Below are 17765 nucleotides of genomic sequence, written 5' to 3' on the forward strand. Positions count from 1 at the left end.
TCATTCTGCATCCTCTAAAATCCTGAAAAATCATGTGAGAGCTTATTTTCAGGATAGGTCTTATTTTCAGGGAAACGGGATAATCAACATTTTCCTGTTATTAAACCCACGTACAGCAGCCTGAAGGTGGTGATCCATTAGATGTCTATGACAGTTTAACCCTTAGTGACGAAGCCTGTTTGCGCCTTAGTGACGGAGCCAAATTTTGGAAATCTGACGTGTCACTTAACATATCATAACTCCGTAAAGACTTTGCATATCCAAGTGATTCTGACATTGTTTTTTCGCCACATGTTGTACTTCATTTAGGTGGTAAAAATAGACCCATAGAATTTGTGTATATTTATTAAAAGTACCAATATTGGATAAGTTTTAAAAATTTTTCATTTTTTTACATTTTCAACTGTAATATCTCAAATATGTGCAAATATACTGTACAAATCTTTGCTAAGATATATATTTCTATCTGTTTACTTTATTCTGAATACACGTTTGAGAAACTTTCGTTTTTTTTAACCATTTATTAGACATACAAATTTAACATTGCTTTTCAGCATTTTGAGGAACACTTTGTTTTCCTACACCAAGGCAAGATTGCAAAGACTCATAGATGTCAGAATGATAGACACCCCTACAAAAAACCCTATTTTAAAAACTACACCCCTTAATATATTCACTGAGGGGGGTCATGAGTATTTTCTTTTTCAGGAGTTTAGAGGACAAAAAATAAAATTTCATTTTTTACAAATATGTTATTTTAAAGACATATTTTTTTCTATAGTGCACATGAAAATGAGGATTCACACCCCAAAATGGATACCTCTGTTTGTCCCGTGTTCAGAAATATATCCATTTTGGCCCTAATATTATGTCCGCATGCACAACGGGGCCCAAAATGAAAGGAGTAGTCAGTGTCTTTCAGAACAGAAATTTAGCTTGAAGGCCTTTTAGGCCCAGAGCACACTTGTAGAGCGCTTGAGTCGCCAAAACCATAAAAAAACACACAAATGACCCCATTTTGAAAACTAGACCCCGTAACGAATTTATCTAGGGGTGTACTGCCCATTTTGACCCCACAGTTTTTGAATGAATTTAAGCAAAGCAGAAGAAAAAAATTATGAGTTCCATTTTTTGGCAATTCTGTCATTTTAAAAACAGCTTTTTTTGTACAGCACACACATGAATGAAGACTTGCACCCCAAAATGGATACCCCTGTTTCTCCAGTGTACAGAGACATATCCATTGTGGCCCTAATCTTATGTCTGGATGCACAATGGGGCCCAAAATGAAAGGAGTAATCGGTGGCTTTCAGAACAGACATTTTGCATGAAGGTGATTTAGGCCCCATTACCCACTAGTGGAGCCCTTGAGCGGCCAAAACCGTAGAGAACCCCCACAAATGATCCCATTTTAAAAACTAAACCCCTTAACGAATTCATCTAGGGGTCTACTGAGAATTTTCACCCTACAATTTTTGAATAAATCTAAGCAAAGCAGTACGAAAAAAATTACGATTTTTATTTTTTTGGCAATTGTGTCAATTTAAAAACAGTTTTTTTTGTACAGCACACATATGAATGAAGACTTTCACCCCAAAATGGATACTCCTGTTTGTGTTGTATTCAAAAACATACCCATAGTGGCCGTAATCTACTTACAGGACACATGGCTAGGCCCGTAATGGAAAGAACACCCGTTGGTTTTCAGGGTACAACTGAATTAATTCCAGGCCCCATTGCCCATTTGTAGAGCCATTGAGCGGTCAAAACGATAAAGAACCCCCACAAATGACCCCACTTTGAAAATTAGACCCCTTAACAAATTCATCTAGGGGTGTACTGCATATTTTGATCCCACAGTATTTGAATGAATCTAAGCAAAGCAGAAGGAAAAAAAAAACGATTTTCATTTTTTTGGCAATTGTGTCAATTTAAAAACAGTCTTTTTTGTACAGTGTACATAGGAATGATAACGTTCACCCCAAAATGGATACCCCAATTTGTCCCGTGTTCAGAAACATACCCATTGTGGCCCTAATCTACTTACAAGACACATCGCTAGGCTTATAATACAGGGAGCACCACTTGGATTGCAGGGCACGACTGAATAAATTCCAGGCCCCATTGCTGACTTGTACGGAAAAAAATTGACTCCCTAAAAATAATCCCCACCCCCAACTCTGCGCCCTTTTTGGCGTTCCCCAAATCTTAGATAAAAGTAATAATGTAAACTGTGTGGTTTTTTTCGAAGACACGGGTAATAATGTAAACTGTGTGTTTTTTTTCGAAGACACGGGTAATTACGGGGGCCTGGTTGGGATGGGTATATCGGGCAATAAAATCGGGTATCCCCCCTCCTCTCATGCTTTTTTTGGGGTACTTCTTTACCTCAGTGGCAGGGATGGGGTGTAAAGCTAGGTTCACACTGGGCGGATTCTCAGAAATCTCGTCCACACGGGACGGCAAACCCGCCGCGGCAAAGCCGGCATAAGCCGGCGCTGCGGATTTGCCGGCCACAGTATGTTCATTTTTTTTCTTCTGCTTCGGCCGCACTTTTCTCTATAGGAGAGCCGGCTGCAGCGGAGAAGCGGGCTTTGAAGCAGTGGATTCCCAGCAGAAATCTTGCGGTTCTTCACTGCAGCCAAACCGCGAGATTTCCGCCCGGAATCTGCCCAGTGTGAACCCAGCCTAAAAAGTGGCGCTCTGAGTCTCTGTAAGCTTGCGGAGGTGCGGCGGTCTCACACAGAAGGCACTCAACAAGCTGCTCCTGGAACTGCAAGAAGGCGAGCCTTCCCGAGGCTTCTTGTAAATTACAGACTACAAGTAGCGATCTGAATAACGCCGGGTTCACACTGCCGTAAGTGGAATCTGCTTGTGGAGGCCCACATCGGATCCCAGCTGTGAGCCCGGCCATGGCGCTGCATATGGACGCGTAATGTACTGCGCATAACTGCCTACTCACGCAGGCAGTCATGCGCAGTACACCTTTTTTTGTTTGTATTTCCCGCACCGTCGCTTAACGATGACACGGGTACCAGCAGGCGGTACACGATGTAGATGCGTATGGGCTGCAGGTATATCCACGACCATGGAGCACAATAGGCTCTATGCTGCGGATATCCATGGTAAAATAGAACCTGCTGTGTTCTCTTTTCTGTGAGTGGATTACGTAATTCCGACCCACTTATGTGAGTGGAATTGTGTAATCCAATGCTTTTGATCTGCGTATTATCGCGCATCAGACGCATGCGGAATCCGTAATTCCTATCCAGTCATGTGAGACCGGCCAAATGTAGATCGCTATCTTTTTATCATGTGACTGGGGACCGCTCACTGCTCCAGGTTCTCTGCGACCGTTGGTTGCCGGGAGCAATGAGACTTTAGGTTTCCTGGGCTCCCCGCCTCCTGCGCATGTGTCCAGCATTTTGCCGGCGGTCGTATGTGCAGAATGTCGGGAAGGTCCACGGAGGAGGAACCCATCGGGGTTCAAATACGGAGGCCTCCGGTAAAAAGTTTCATCTCCTCTCACCGATCGCATCGGTATTATCCATTGGATAATCTCCTGGTTCCTGGCTACCTTCAGGAGCTGGGAGCCAGGGGATTTTAAATGTACCCGGGCTCACGGCCTTCTGTGCATGACGTCATTCATCTGGCGCGCATGCGCAGAACAGCGGCGACGGGTCCCGGAGGACCCCTTCACCATGGGACACCACGGACAAGGCGGATAAGTAATTTCAGCTGCCCTGATGGATCCAATCCAGCAGGGCAGCTGAATTTTTAACTTTTTCAACTTTTTTTTTCACTTTATTGCGATTGGCGCTACCTGCGGGCACCGACAGCATAGAGCTGTCACGTCCTCAGCTAAGAGGGCTTTAATCCAAAGAGGATGTATGTTTTTACGTCCTCTAGGATTAAAGTCCACTTAGCTAGGACGTAAAAAGGCAATGGGGCTGTCACTAAGAGTTTAATGTTTGATGTCATTATAGTGCCAAATACAATGACCCCAATTTAGTCTTTTTATGCACTCCTTCTCCCTCCATTAATTTTACACACAACCTCTACACATTGATGATAATCTGTTCAGATACATCCTTTTTTTTCATGAAGATGAACCTGAAATACTGTGCAAATGCACACAGGGAAAACCAAGAGAAAGTGCACCGCGAACTGGACTCACGGGCAGGCATACAAAATTTTTGACAAATGCCCAAAACACTCACCTATCAAAACAGATGGAATAGGTATGGTACGAGGTATTGGTTTGTATTTTGGCCAAGACACTTAAGCCCACGAGCCTGTGACAAGTGTCTTGGTTGTCTTGTGGGTCCCCATACTCATAAGACAATTTACCCCAGGAGTCCTGCCTGCAAGCGGGGCGATCATCCTAATAGGGACGGCTCCACCATGAAACATGAGGACCTAACTAGCTCTAGATGCTAAACGATCCAAGCAGACAGGACACGGCTCACACCAACACACTAGGGAATGCACACCACACAGAACAGGACTGTTCATACCACATGTCCAGTCACCGGCTCAGATCCACAGAATACGTCACTGCTAATGCATACAGAATAACATGCATGGAAGCAAACACAGCTGGTGGTGTTCTGGAGGGATGTTGCTGTGATGTCACGGAAGGAGGTGTATAACTGGGTATCATCAGCATAGACATGGTACTGAAAGCCAAATCTCCTGATGTACAGAAAGAATAAAAAATAAAAAAAAGATCTGTGCTCTTGAACTGTAAAGTTATCAACCATGAATGTCGCAGAATTAGAAAGGAGAACGGCACTTACTCAGGAGGAGGGGGGTATGATATGCAGGAATCCCCCTCCTGGAAGTGTCGGTTTCTTTATGTCAAAAATTCACGTCCCAGCTGCGTCAACATAAGAACATGCAAACCTTTATTCCTAGTTGTGGTGGGCGGTACAAGGGCAACGCGTTTCTGTGCTCTAAGGCACCTTCTTCAAGCCAGTAATCATATAGTACAAACATACACATATATATAGTGTTAAAAACATAACTTACATTACATGAAGTTTAATCAGCGTTCTCCCAAATACTCCTGAGTACCGTTTTCCTTTCTTGAAATATGCTGCGACATTCATGGTTGATAACTTTACAGTTCAAGAGCGCAGATCTCTTTTTATTGATAGTTTCTTCCTGTATTTCTCTTCTTGGGGGAGATTCTCTGTTTAGAGAAACCTCCAATTGTTTCTGCAGCTTTCCCAGTTACTGGATAAGAACTGTTCAGCAAAAAGACCAACTGGCGACCTTTAAGGCGCTCTCTGAACGCTGTTTGTACATTGGAAATCTCCTGATGGTCTGTTCAATGGGGGCTGTGTAGATGGAGATGGTAAGTCCATCCCACCATAATCAGCAAATTCGGCCGACATTCATCTAATGTGTATGGCCACCAGTTTTACATCAGCATTTTCAATATTGTGCTGTCAAACAAGAGTATGCAAATATTACATCTGAAGTGTAATTATCCTTTAAATCAATAGATGTTTTTGTGTAGCTATGTAATGCTTTAATCTAGCCACAAAACATGTTTGTTTTAATGCGTTGATGGGGACAACGTGTCCTCGTCTTCCAGCTGGTAACCACAGTTTGCTTCCTACTTTTATTATGCCATGGCAGTGCCATGTAAGTGAACACAAAGTCCAAGTAGAAAACATCAAGGAGTGGCAAATTAATGAAACGTCAAGGAGAAAAAAACATGTTAGATATTCCTTAATTATTTACGTCATACAATGGGACTTTTGCTTTTGGGACCAGTGGGGGTCTCAGTGCTGAGGCCCTACTGGTCAGTTTTATCACCTACACTTTGAGTAGGTGATAAAAGTCAATCTTGGGAATACCTCTTTAAATAACACTTGAAAACCACTTTAAATATATTTACACATGTCTATGTCTAGCTGAATGCCGAGTGCTCAGTAGAACTGAGAAAATAAACTGTTATTTGCCATCTGAAATACTTGTGTTCAGAGGAGTCTATGGGCTAAATTAGCAGATGCTCCCTGTAGACATAGCCATATGGGATGAAAGTAGGCGTACTACAGCCTAAAACAGCAACAAGTCCTTAGATCCTAATATATACACAGGCTTTAGTCTACTGTCTCATAAGTCTTATGGTTCTTCAGTTATTTTATAAATGTTATAAAAACAGACTATCCAGTAACTTTGTATCAACCGTTTACTGTAAACAGCTCCTTTATTACTCCTTACTTGTATCTCATTTATTCCTGGAAGAATTAAGTAAGATGTTAGAAAAACATTAAAAATCTATTTTACATAATACATCTTGTAAGAAGGCCAACAGATACGTACAATGTGGCCTTTGTCTAAAAGAAGACAGCCTGCATCGTATGACCAAAATTAGACGTCACAAATATAACTGACTTAAAAACCTTGTTATTTTCTACAGATTGGGAGTATTCACTTTCCAATCCCTGTATTATTTAGAATGTCTTTTTGGAATCATAATATAGTTAGCATGCAGTTACAATATAGACTGAATGGCCATTTATTAGAGACACCCATCATGTTAGTGCATTAGACCTCCCTTGGCCTTCAGAACTGCAGTAATTCATTATGGCATGCATACTAGATCCAGGGTATGCCAAGAAAACATTCCCCACACCATTGCTCCACCTGCAACAGCCTGAAATGTTAACACCTGGCAGAAAGGGTTCATTAATTCCTGCTACTTGAACCAAATTCTGATCCTTTTATGAGCATGGTGCAATAGAAGTCTGAATTTATCTAACCAGGCAATGTTTTTCCACGCCTCAGTAATCAACATTTTGTGTGTTTTTTTTCTTCTTAGGGTGGGATGTTTCTCTTAGGGTATGTTAACACCACAGCACAGAGACCAATAGGTGGAACACGCTATTCTTTCCGACAAAGAATTCTAGAAACGCACAGAAACTTGTCGAAATGAAGATCTATTGGGTATTATTGTATCTTGATGCCACCAGGAAGTCTTGGTGGAGTCAAGATTGACAGGGGGGGGGGAGGGGTGACACCCCCTGTACCCGATTGGCTGGAGAGCTGTGTTGCCTGCAGGTCTTGCTAGCCCACTAATGCAATGTTGCAGCAGCAATCCAGCCTGGCCTGCACCTGAGTTCCTTCACGGCCCCCGCTGTAGCTGAAAGCCCCTTCCCCTTCGCCGGGCCAGAGCAGGATGGCAACGAGGGAGAGCACAGTGCCGTCACACGGCTTTGCTGCCGGAGCTGCTGATGGCGCTGCTTTCATCCCCCAGGTGTGTATCATATTGTGGTTGGCTGCAGGGAGGACAGAGCGACGGGGTTCCACTAAGTGGCAGACGCCATCCATCCACAGCAGCACAACAGCGGCGCGCTACACCTTCAGACATGGGTCCCCCGCACAATGCATTAGGAGAGCAGGGAGGAAACAGCGTTGGGGCGCTGAAAGTTAGAGGTACCGGGCAGATGCAGCACAATGCTGACGACAGCCGGTAGTCCAGGGTGACCTATGATAACAGAGGTGGAGCAGAGCGGCATCGCTGGGGGAATGAGAGTCCTAGGCACCGGCCGCAGACAGCAGAACGAGGAAGACAGCTGGGAGGCCAAGGGTTAGGCGGTGCTCTGCGGTAACAGCGGTGGAGCAGAGCGGAAAACATACCTGATCACTTACTACCTTCTACTGCGCTTCCTGCAGAAATGCACTTTAGCTCCTTCCAGGACCTTCATGTCTTCACTCAATTGGGAGCTAGGGGTGTGAGAGGAGCGTTCCTCCTGTCAAACTCCTAGCTTTCGGTAGCATCAAGATACAATAATACCGATCTATTGGTCTCCGTTTCAGCAGCTTTCTAGAACGGCAGAGATAGCTTCCATCCAGCTGTTTCTTCCTATTCCCGTTTTAAGAATTTTGGACATAACCAATGATGGCATCCCTAGACAGTAGCTGAAATGTGGTGTGAACATACCCTTAGACAATAATAGCCCTTCTGTCTGCCATCCACAAACGACGAATTATGCATTCGGACACATTAGTTGGAGAACCAGCATTGTATTCAGCTGCAATTTGCTTGACTGTTCACTGCCTGTTTGTCAGAACGATTCTTGACACCCTCCTCTGATCAGCCCTCTTTCTCAAATCACAGATGTAATCCTGCAGCATGAGAAAGGGGCTTGAGCTACCAGAAACTCATTGATGTAAGAGTGTTCAAGAAAGTGTTGGAATTTCAGTTTGGATAATATATATTCGCTGGAATTCATCTGGATTGGTCTGCGACTTGTCAGTTGTCCCTCCACCAGACCGATATACTCTGGCAGCACAAGACTGACATATTCCTGCACAAGGCTGGATTACGGGCTGCATCCATTTCTGGCAACCATTCAGTAGAGTTGTCCTTATCCATATCACAACTCTGAACGGTGAGCATTCACTTTGTTATTTCACAAAGATATGAGGCATATTAACCCTATGAGCACCTCTCTTATTTTTATCTTGCCAATTACCATTATTTAAGGATAATGTATCACCTTGCCTTTGCTGCCGAGATATGCTTTACAGCAGAAATCATGAGCCATTCACACAATATACAGGAGGGGACCCACTCACTTCTATGGAGGCTTCATCTGTAACCTGTGTGGAGGTCACTGTGTAGGGAGGGTGATTAGATAAGCTGTGAAGTACAAGAAAATGCAAATAAAAGAACTGAACAAACCCTTCACTTAGGCCTCTCTCACACAAGTATATATTCACCTCATATTACGCTCGCATTGTGCTATGCACAAAAACAAGCGCAGCATGTCCTATTTTCTGGCGTAATTTGCAATTGCAGGTGTATTTACGGCATCTTTCATGCAGGTTGCTATGAGTCTGGGAGGAAATAAAGAAAATAGGAAATTGTCAGCAGTCACTCCAGAGTTTTGTGCATACTAACCGGTATCATTATGTCTCCTATTGATTTGGGAAGGTTTATTGCCCTCATGGAGGGTAAAACCAGTGATCTGGGACTCCAACTCAGCAGAATATAAGGACAGGTTTGCCAAGGACCAAGCCTGGGAAGACAGTGCATCAGATATGTTTCCAGCTGTGTTGCCTTGTGCATCAGTACATCGTAAAAAAAGACATTTTGTGTTGTTTTTCATATTTTTGAGCAAACGCATTTTTTAAACCTCAATTATAACATACAGTTACGTGATGGATGTGTGAAGTTTGTACAGAGGATAATTGGGAGCTCATTCCATTCCATACAATGTGGGTAATGACTAATTTTCACAGTTGACACCCACCTGGAACAGCCGCATTAGTGTGAACGTTGATTGTGGCAGTTAATTTTTGTATATGCCACTGTTATTTTTGTCAGCTCGGACTACAACATGACATTAAACCCAGATAGAGATTCCTCGGCAGGCAGGGGCAATGTTTCCCTTGGGAAACTGCGGGCCATGCACTCCAACTGGTAGACATATGGCGTATCCTACATCCACAGGATAAGGATTATACCTTCTTTTCACACCCACATAATTCCTATAGTCGCATAGACTACTTCCTTCTGGGACATCATGCCCTGTCGTGGCAGCCTACAGCCACTATAGGGGATATGGTGTGGTCGGATCACGTTCCTATATTCCTGACCCTAACTCTACCAGATCAAACAGATCACCAGTGGACATGAAGGTTGAATGACAACCTCCTGAAATATAGCGTATGTGAAGCGTAAATTAAAGAACAGATAGAGATGTTTCTTGTGACACATGCCGCAGACACCACTTCGGCTCCTATTCAGTGGGAGGCACTGAAGTGCATCCTGAGGGGCCTGCTAATCAAACATGGCTCCCTGCTCAAAAAAGAAATGTCCATTACGATTATTAACACCTTAAGCAGATTCACACCCTAGAGTCTGCACATAAAAAAACTCTCTCACCGGGCACTCTGGCAGATCTGGTTCACGTCAGGAAAGAGCTTAAATCAAAATTAGACCAGGCATATCTCCACTTAAGAAACAAATACAAGCGCTTTCAATATGAATACTCCAACAAAGCAGGCAAACCTCAGTCCCGTCTGATCCATCCAAGGACTGCCAGACGCTCATTCCCTGAATCAAAAATGCGATGGGCACCAACACATATAATCCCACAGAAATCCTGGATATATTCCAGAAATACTATTCCCAGCTCTACAATCTTAAGGAACAATTCGCGGACATGAACCAAACTTTACTAAAAGACTGAATTTCCAAATATATAGCAGAGACAGCCCTGCCGGTACTAAGCTCCGACTCCAGAGATGCGTTGGAAGGGGACATCACAGTAGAGGAGATAGAGGAGGTTATCAAAAGTACCCTGGCAGGGAAAACCCCAGGGCCTGACAGCTTCACCCCCGCCTTCTACAAATTTCTCAGACAGCAGCTTGCCTGCTTTCTAGCCAGGGCTTTCTCTGCGGTCTCCCAGGAGTCCCCCTTCCCACAGCAGGCCCTTGAGGCACACATAAGCGTAATTCCAAAACCGGGAAAATACCCCACAGTCTCCACTAACTATATACCGATCTCACTGATTAACTTCGACATAAAAATCTATGCTTAGGATCTGGCTAACAGGCTTTCTCTGCACCTCCCGAACATCATACACACTGACCAGGTGGGCTTTGTCAGAGGGAAAGAAGCCAGAGACAATGTAATAAAAACCCTGCTCTTTGTGGCTAAGGCTCGAGACGGTGCTAATCCAATGTGTCAGTTGTCGGTGGATGCGGAGAAGGCCTTCAATAGGGTTTGTTGGGAATTTCTTGCGGCAACCCTCAAGCAGGTGGGGTTGGGTCCTAAATTTTTGACTAGAACACTTGCACTTTATGCTTGCCCCATGACAAGGGTTAGCATAAACGGCACGCTCTCCCCCTTCATCCATACCGAATGGTACTAGGCAGGGCTGCCTCCTGTCCCCTCTGTTATACGTATTGGCGATGGAACATCTAGCGACAGCAATCAGAAATAACCCAAACATCAGTGGACTGACAGTGGGGGGGACCCATTATAAAGCGGCCTTATACGCTGACGACCTATTGTTATATATCACACAACCGTGCATCACCCTTCCGTCCTTGATTTGGCCACCTATCCAATTTTAAAATTAACCACAGCAAAACTGAAGCCCTAAATATATCCTTGGGCCCAGAAAAACACATAATAGAACACTTTCCCTTTAAGTGGCAACAAGAGGCCATAAAATATTTAGGGATACATATTCCAATGGATCACTCTAAACTACTCCACCCTGCTGGACTGCACTCTAAAAGACCTCTCCACCTATTCCACCAGAGTCTTGTCATGGTTTGGGAGGATACATACCATTAAAATGGATGTCCTACCCCGAGACAAAAATGCATATTTGCTATTGCTGCGTCTGTAAAAGTCCAATCTAACAAAGTAATGCAATATTTACCCCACATGGTGAACTTGGTCAGAAACAAAAATAAAGTACCCCAGAATTGTGCTTTTTTGGTTACCCCATCTCTAAGAAAAAATGTAATAAAAGCGATCAAAAAGTCATATGTATTCCAAAATGGTACCAACGCAAACTACAGGATGTCCCGCAAAAAATGAGCCTTCACACAGTTAAAGAAGATAGTTTGCTCATTTCTACTTCACCCAGATGCTTTATAGTTTGTGATGGCATGTAGACACGGAGCTCAGACCCCACCACTCAGTCATAGCGGTATTACAAAGGAAGAACTAGCCAGAGATAGCTTGGATTCACGTGTAAACAAAAATGCTTTTATTTATATATGGTACCACATGTCAGGAACAGAATACGGCTCGACCTAATGCAGGTCTTGGTCACCTCTAGATAGAGGCAGCTGTCATCTTTTCCCAGTGTTGGAAACAGGTAAATCTCGCACAAATTTCAACCCCATTCTTTTGAATGGGGTCATATACACAAGCGATCTTTTCCTGTATCACGGCGCGGGAAAAAAATTGCAGCGTGTCCTATCTTTGGACATGCTTCCGCATTGCATCTGCCGAAGGGGACGGCAGCAGCATTGCTCCACATGTTGGGTGCATGCGGGTGTGATGCAATGCAAGGTCTCCCATTGCAAACAAATCTTGCATGAATATGAACCCCATTCTTTTGAATAGGGTCATACACATGTCAGCCGCAGCGGAGGATCGCTACTTCACTAAAGTAATGTGAGACGGGTACGTTCCGAAATCACCTTGCATCTGCGGCAAAATCACATGTTGGCGAGGGCAAAATTGGGCTGTGAATTATGGCGTGATATCGTAAAATTAACCTAGGGTATTTACAGCCCCAATTCCAAAAAAGCTAGGACACTGTAAAATGTAAGTAAATGTAAAGAAAAAAAAGAGTGCAATGATTTGGAAATCTCGTCTAACCATATTTTATTCACAATAGAACACATAGCAGAAGGTGAAAGTGAGACATTTTCCATTTCATAAAAAAAAAAAAACTCAATTAGAAATTGATGACAGAAAAACATCACCAGGACCATGTCTACCATTGTGTAGCATCCCCTCTTTTTATGGCAGATCAGTTGCGGAAGTTTTGGGAGAGGAATGTTGTCCTATTCTCGTCTGATGTAGTATTCTGGCTTCTCTGCAGTCCGGGGTCGTCTTTGTTGGGTTCTTTGTTCCATAATGCTCCACATGTTTTCTACCGGTGAAAGGTCTGGACTGCAGGCGGACAGTTCAGCACCCGGACTCTTCTTCTGTGAAGCCATGTTGTTGTGATGAATGCAATTGGTAGTTTAGCATTGTCTTGCTGTAATATACAAGGCCTTTCCTGAAAAAGATGTTCTCCCGATGGGAACATATGTTGTCCTCAAACCTCTATATACTGCTCAGCATTGGTAGTGCCTTTCAAGATGTGTAAGCTGCACATGCCGTAGGCACTAATGCAACCCCATACCAACAGAGATGCAGGCTTTGAACTGTCCGCTGATAACAAGCTGGATGGTCCATCTACTGTTGAGGCATCTGTGGTTTCTAAAAACAATTTCAAATTTGTATTCATCTGACCACAGAAGTTTTCCATTTTACCTCAGTCCATTTTCAAGAGCTTTGGCCCAGAGAAGATGCCAGCATTTCTGGATTGTGTTGATATAAAGCTTCTTCTTTACATGATACAGCTTTAACTTACATTTGTGGTTTGCACAGTGAATGGTTTTCACAGACAATGATTTCTTGAAGTATTCTTGAGCCCATGCAGTGAGTTTTATTACAGAATCATGCCTGTTTTAATACAGTAGTGCCTGAGGGCCCGTAGCATCCAGTATTGACTATCGGCCTTGTCCCTTGTACGTATGAATTTCTCTAGATTCTCTCACTCTCTTAAAGGAGATGTCTCGAGGCAGGAGTGGATTTTTTTTTATTGCCCAGTCCCCCTATTTAAGCATACATTACTAAGCCCCCCTGTAAATGACTTTTCTAGCTGGTTTATACTTACCGTTCCAGCGTTTCAGCAACTTATAAAAATTGTCCCAAGATGGCCGCCGGCTCTTTTCCCGTCGCTTGCTGTAGCCCGACGTGCGCGCTCCCGAGACGCTACCAGCTGTGTCTCCCTGACAACCAGACGCCCCGCAGCCGCCGACCGGACCCCTGGAGTGAACACGGCCGACCAGTCACCCACCGCCAGGCAGCAGGTAACCGGCGCAGCCCCCCCCCCCGGCACAGCGGCAGCCCCCCCATCGCAGCGACAGCCCCCCCATCACAGCGGCAGCCCCCCCCATCGCAGCGACAGCCCCCCCATCGCAGCGACAGCCCCCCCATCGCAGCGGCAGCCCCCCCGGCACAGCGACAGCCCCCCCATCACAGCGGCAGCCCCCCCCATCGCAGCGACAGCCCCCCCATCGCAGCGACAGCCCCCCCGGCGCAGCGGCAGCCCCCCCCCCCGGCGCAGCCCGCCCCCGGCGCAGCGGCAGCCCCCCCGGCCCATCACTTACCAGGACGGCGGGACAGCTGGACGGCGGGACAGCTGGGCGGCTTCTCGGGACAGCTGGGCGGCTCTGCACCTTCCTCTAACAGAGGATGGTACAGAATGGCTGCTCCAGCGTGCTCCCGAGCAGTGACAGCTCGTCTGCGCATGCGCAGAAGAGCTGTAGCGGGGAGCACACTGAAGCAGCTCGTGCTGAAAGTAGAAGAACGGACTGCGCAAGCGCGTCTAAAAAAGCAAGCTGCCAGCGAATTTAGACGGAACCATGGAGACGAGGACGCTAGCAACGGAGCAGGTAAGTGAATAACTTCTGTATGGCTCATATTTAATGCACGATGTATATTACAAAGTGCATTAATATGGCCATACAGAAGTGTATAACCCCACTTGCTGCCGCGAGACAACCCCTTTAATGATATAACGCAGTGCAGCTAATTGGATATTCAAAGTCTTCGAAATTTTACATTGAGGAACATTCTTTTGAAATAGTTCCACAATTTTTTAGTGCGTCTTACACAGATTAGTGAACATCTGACAACGTTTGATTTTAAGAGGCTCTGGCCCTCCCCTCTAACATGCTCCTTTTTATGCACCGTCATGTGAAAATTGACTCTTCAACTGTTTTTCTTTAGTACCACTTACTTTTCCATCTGTTTGTATGCCTGTCCCAACTTTTTTGAGATGTGTTGCTGCCATTAATTTCTAAATAAGTTAATTTTTTTAAAAATTAAATGGAAAAATGTCTCGCTTTCCCCTTCTGATATGTATTCTATGTTCTATTGTGAATTATAGTATAGTTATATGAGATTAAGAAATCATTGCATGCTTTTTTTTACATTTTACATAGTGTCCCTTTTTTAGAATTGGGGTTTTATTATGACAAAAGTTTGGAAACTTGGACCTAGAAAAAGTCAATATAGCATTGTGAAAACATCACACTATTTTTATGGGTGAATTCCACTGTGAAAATCTGCGGCATTTCAGCAAAAAATGGAACATGTTGCAGATTTGAAAATCCACAGCATGTCAATCTTCCTCTGTGGAGAATTCCCTGTAAAGAATTAGGTTTGTTAAAACCCTATTCAGTTACATTGTACTGTACATTGCTGTGGAATTTTTGATCACATTCTCAGTTGAAATTCTGCAGCAATCCCGCTGTGTGTGAACTCACTGCAAGAGCTCACTCACAGGAGCGTATTTTAGGTGCATATTACGTAATACGCAGTATGTTAGTATATAACATGCGTATTCACCACATATTTTATGCACCCACAGATTATAATGGTTAGTGACATGCACCGAAAGATGAAATGTTGCAGTTTTTTATTTTCATACGTAATACGCATGTGTCAAAAACGCATGTCTGAATGGCCCCATATGAATCAATGGGCTTTTAGCACTGATCCTATCCTATCTTTGGGTGTGCCCTCGCCAATGGGGTTGGCAGGAACTATGATGCGGGTTTCCCCATTGAAAATAATCATAGAAACTCCACGATCGGAGGATCGCTACTCCCCCTAAGTGATGCAATATTTTGATATAAAAAACGCCTCGCATCCACGAGAAAATAGAATTTGGGTGAGTGCGATATCAGGCCATGAATCACAGCCCGATTTCACACTCGCCCGTGTGAAGTTAGCCTAACTGTTACTTCTCCCAATTATGGAGATTGATTCTCAGTTAAAAACAGAAGGTTCAATGTACAGTGCGCTCCAACCTATCCATTGGGATCGTAGCATTGTGCAGGTAGATGTAGTGTTTCTAGTTTGGCTGACAGCTATCTATTCCGAAGGCATATTTTTTTCTACCATAGGAAAGAAGTTGACTGCTTGATGCCCCCATACACTTTATAGTGTCAGCAAGTTTTATCTTGAATCTAATGTGTTTAAATGTTTTTGACTGTTTTTAACCTTTGCCTTTTTTATAATTAGCGGCATAAAATATAAAATGTGCATAAACCACAATCTATGTTAAACAGAATGGAAATAATAGGGGAGTCTGCTGCCTTGCTGGCAACTGCTTTTTCCACCTGCAAATAAAAAAAATTATAATCTGAAAGGGAAGTAGCGATATGGCTCTGAAATATCAGTCAGGGAGTGGGTGTTTATAGAGAGACACACAGGAAGGTGTAGGAGAGCATGTTCTGTACACCGTATGCACATGGCAAGTCAGCAAGGTGTACTTAGATAGATCAGGTCAAGCCACAATAAAGTCCCAGGAGACTGGTGTATTGTATGTTCAAGGAAAATGTCTGACAGAACATAACTTGAAACTTTCTGTCTAACACATTTCAACAGACTTCACTCAAAACATAGACAATTATGTTAAATGCCCAAAAAATTTTGTAAACTCCAAGCAAGGAGTTTAGGATGCAGAGGAGCCTAAGGGTACATTCATATGTCACTGACTTGTTGCAGAATTTGGTTCAGATCTGCAGCAGACTTCACCCTTCCAATTGAGTTCCCATTGAATGGGTGAAATCTGCTGCAGATCTGAACCAAAATTTGCAACAAAATCTGCAGCAAATCAGCCATTTGTGAATGTACCCAAAGGCCTCTCTCACACAGGGCATTTGCAAAAACCTCAGGAATGGCCATGACCTGGTGGCCAGGTCCTATAGGTTGCCTGTCACGGACATAATACTAAGGCCTCTCTCACACAGGGCGTTTGCAAAAACGTTGCGTTTTTCAATACTGCGTTTACAGCGTTTTCAGCACAGCTGAAAACTCTGCCCATTCATTTCTAGAATAGAACATGCAACGCTTTCAAAACGCAGCGTTTTCAGCCTTGTGTGAGCAGCCCCATTTAAATGAATGGGAGCCTTGTACAGTGTTTTAGCACAGGGCTGAAAACGCAGAGCTAAACACTGTACAAAAACACCTGTGTGAGGGAGGCCTAAGGCTTTATTCATACGGGTGTTTTTATGCAGCTATTTAGCCGATTAAAAACGTCCGCCGAAAATCGTGACCATCTAAAACATTGGATTCCAATACCTTCTTTCAGATGGGCGATATTCCGGTGCATGAAATCAGCTAGCTGGAAAACATAGCACATATGCTGTGGATTCTGACCGGTCGCTTTAACGCACGTCTGGAAAACATAGGTCTTATCTAGAGATGAGCGAGCACCAAAATGCTCGGGTGCTCGTTACTCGAGATGAACTTTTCGCGATGCTCGATGGTTCGTTTCGAATAACGAACCCCATTGAAGTCAATGGGCGACCCGAGCATTTTTGTATATCGCCGATGCTCGCTAAGGTTTCCATTTGTGAAAATCTGGGCAATTCAAGAAAGTGATGGGAACGACACAGCAACGGATAGGGCAGGCGAGGGGCTACATGTTGGGCTGCATCTCAAGTTCCCAGGTCCCACTATTAAGCCACAATAGCGGCAAGAGTGGGCCCCCCCCAACAACTTTTACTTCTGAAAAGCCCTCATTAGCAATGCATACCTTAGCTAAGCACCACACTACCTCCAACAAAGCACAATCACTGCCTGCATGACACTCCGCTGCCACTTCTCCTGGGTTACATGCTGCCCAACCCCCCCCCCACGACCCAGTGTCCACAGCGCACACCAAACTGTCCCTGCCCAGCCTTCAGCTGCCCTCATGCCACGCCACCCTCATGTCTATTTATAAGTGCGTCTGCCAGAGGAAATGCTGGCACACACTGCAGAGGGTTGGCACGGCTAGGCAGCGACCCTCTTTAAAAGGGGCGGGGCGATAGTCCACAATGCTGTACAGAAGCAATGAGAAATCCAATCCTGTGCCACCTCCATCTGGAGCTGCACACGTGGGCATAGCAATGGGGAACCTATGTGCCACACACTATTCATTCTG

The 17765-nt window shown here is 44.4% G+C and overlaps 1 long non-coding RNA gene across 2 annotated transcripts in view; it reads right to left on the bottom strand.

Moving 5' to 3' along the window:
- LOC136632590 (uncharacterized) overlaps nucleotides 1-17765 on the bottom strand; it is a 72118-nt gene that overhangs the window by 21673 nt on the left and 32680 nt on the right. For both annotated transcript variants that reach the window (XR_010793185.1, XR_010793186.1), the window contains exons 2-3: nucleotides 8740-8856; nucleotides 8596-8659 (exon numbers count right to left, since the gene is read on the bottom strand). This is a non-coding gene — a long non-coding RNA (uncharacterized lncRNA). The remainder of the gene's footprint in view (nucleotides 1-8595; nucleotides 8660-8739; nucleotides 8857-17765) is intronic.

This window comes from Eleutherodactylus coqui, chromosome 1 (genome assembly GCF_035609145.1).
Source record: "Eleutherodactylus coqui strain aEleCoq1 chromosome 1, aEleCoq1.hap1, whole genome shotgun sequence".
In the NCBI taxonomy this organism is placed as follows: Eukaryota; Metazoa; Chordata; class Amphibia; order Anura; family Eleutherodactylidae; genus Eleutherodactylus; species Eleutherodactylus coqui.